The 2,820-nt window shown below is 31.5% G+C and overlaps 2 protein-coding genes across 2 annotated transcripts in view; one reads left to right on the top strand and one right to left on the bottom strand.

The window, feature by feature from the left end:
- The window catches only part of LOC106682753 (cytochrome b5), a 106,805-nt gene that overhangs the window by 15,173 nt on the left and 88,812 nt on the right, over positions 1-2,820 (top strand). The window lies entirely within an intron of this gene.
- LOC106682752 (26S proteasome non-ATPase regulatory subunit 10) overlaps positions 1-2,820 on the bottom strand; it is a 34,448-nt gene that overhangs the window by 31,101 nt on the left and 527 nt on the right. The window lies entirely within an intron of this gene.

Genomic DNA, 2,820 nt, shown 5'->3' with positions numbered 1-2,820 from the left:
GGTGAGGATAGTGTTAGGATTGGTTGGAATGACAGCTGTATAGACGGTGAGGATGGGACCAAGGATACTACCTTGAGGAACACCAGCGGACTGAGAATAGAGGGATGAATAGGAACCATTGTGGTTTACTTGGAAAAATCTATCAATGAGAAAGGAACGAATGATGAGAAAGTATGTAGGAGGTAGGAATTTACGGAGTTTGTAAAGCAGTCCCGCGTGCCAGACTCGATCAAAAGCCTGTTCTACATCGAAAAAGCCTCCCGCGCAGTACTTGCAGAATGATCTAAAAAAAATAAAAATAAAATTGATAGATACTCGATGCGTGATCACATTTTGTTGTAAATATTAAATATTCTAAAAAATAATGTTTACAGTTTTTTTTTTTTATTAACGACTTTCTCCAGTATAGCAGAAAAAAAAATTTATTTCAAATTTTATATTTTAATATTTTCCATAAAAGAAAATAACTTTTTATTAACTGCTGTTCCTAGAAAATATTAATCGAAAAATTTACCAAGGTAATTTCAGTATTTAATAATACCTCACTTATTTCTGTCGAATAGATCCTTTACCTAGGATTTGGACAAATTACTGACATGGAATCCTCTTATAAGACTGAAAAGACAGGAAATGTCAAGGAAGACTCGTCCTTACCGACTATTACAACATTTACTAGACAAATGGTATAATTTCCAATCCATTACAAAAGACTGATCTATATGACTATAATATTAGTCACTATATGTGTTGAGCTTTGGGACTCTACTAAACCATCGGATTACTCCAGAATCTAATCCTTACAGTCCAAAATCCTTAATAATCCTTTCTTTGTCACAAATCAAGTCGTCCATCAGGAACTCTATGATCCATATGTTGGCGATTTGGCCAGAACCAGATACCGATCCTTCCATGATAAACTTCCCAACCACCCAACCCTAATTGTTTCTAACCTGGCTTCTCCTTCATTACCTAATAATCCTCCTAGCCGTCTGAAAAGAAGATGGCCGAGAGATCTTCTCCTCTAGAAATGATATTGGAATCCTATCAATGGGTAGATTCTCCACATGTTTGCATCGTGGAATTTTGTAACTTACAGCAAATTTAATAGTTGTATATATTTTTATACAATTGTAAATAACAATATATTAATTATTTAAAAGAAGTTTAATCTTAATAACAAATATTTGTTCCTGAGGACAGCTTCTTAGCCGAAACGTTGAACATTTAATCAATTAAAATGGATGAAGTGGTTTTACCTTTAAAATTCATTTATTATTTTATAATTTGATTTTTAATATATTTACCAGCCTGTTGAACAGATTCGATACTTAGGACTCCATCTTGACAAGGGACTTGGAATCCACACACAAGACTGAAACGACAAGAAACTGTTCGTAGATTCCGATTGCTGCAACTCTTACTTGACAAACGCTCTAAACTTCCCATTCACTACAAAATATTAGTATACACTACGATGATCAGACAAATTTGGACATATGGAATTGAGCTCTGGGGCTCCACCAAACCATCAAATTCTTCCCGCATCCAATCCAAAATCCTACGTAAAATTCTTGATGCTCCTTATTACGTCACAAATAAACTCATTCATAAAGACCTTAACATCCTATTCGTTGCAGATTTGACCCAAACCAGATATGCATCTTTTCATTCCAAACTCCTTACCCATCCTAACCCATTAATTCTTAATCTTTCATCCTTAACAATCCCTGATAATCCTCCTAGGCATCTGAAAAGAAGATGGCCACGAGACCAGCTAATGTAAAATGTCATTAGAGTACTACCAATGGGTAGTTTCTCTTTAAGCCTGTAACACTCCAATTTAACTTAGATCATATTTACTAAATGTATTATAATGTACAGTTGTAAATAGCAATAAATAAATAATAAAAAAAAAAACTTCCTTCAATAAATTTAAAATATGAGGCGTGTAGCTTCAAAACCAACTCTATTAGAATTCAGAAAAATTTTAAGACAGCTAAAAAACATCTTATTGGCATTTCAATCAGTTTTGAGAAATGTTTGTTATTTGTATCGAAAGAGTTAACCTACATGATTATTTCACGATAGTTTCACTACTTCAGTAGTTTTAGCTTTCTGGGAATTTAAATTTTAAATGGACCTGGTTTTGAACCAAACGATTAATCAATTTTACCACCATTTTGAAAATTTAGTGTAGCGAGAACATGCGGAAAATAGAAAATAAGACAATTCAGAAAAAAAATGAATGAAGCTGATTTTGGAGCTCATATCTGTTATGTAATTTTTCAATAAAAAAGATTCAGTATTGAAAATGATAAGCCAAAAGAAATACTGCTAAGAGATATTAATCAGCTGAGCTAACACAACTCACTATGTATTATTGCACAATACACGGTGACTGTTTGTGAGTGCTTAGTGAAATTTTACGTCGACAATTTAAATAAACATCAAATTTTCGAAAGTCATATTATTGCTCATAATTGTAACTTACTTATAGTTATGAAAACGTCTATCCTATAAATTACATACACAATGTAATAAATATAAATGTAAATAAATACTTTTATATTACTATATGATCATATTACTAAATAGTATCCCTTATTATATTATAGGTTTCAGTGGTAATAATATTTTATAAATACAAAGATAATTGATAAACTGGTATACACAAACGCCCTTTGGAAAAAAAATTGAATAATAATTGTTTTGAAGGACTCAAATAATTTAAATTAATAAATATATATATATATTGCTATGTATAAAGGAATTAGCCATGAATTCAACAATATGTCGTTTATTAAGGTTTTTTGTTATCTG

This window comes from Halyomorpha halys, unplaced genomic scaffold (assembly GCF_000696795.3).
Source record: "Halyomorpha halys isolate HHAL.00 unplaced genomic scaffold, Hhal_1.1 Scaffold439.1, whole genome shotgun sequence".
NCBI classification, from domain to species: Eukaryota; Metazoa; Arthropoda; class Insecta; order Hemiptera; family Pentatomidae; genus Halyomorpha; species Halyomorpha halys.
This window is presented reverse-complemented; position numbering and strand designations above follow the sequence as displayed.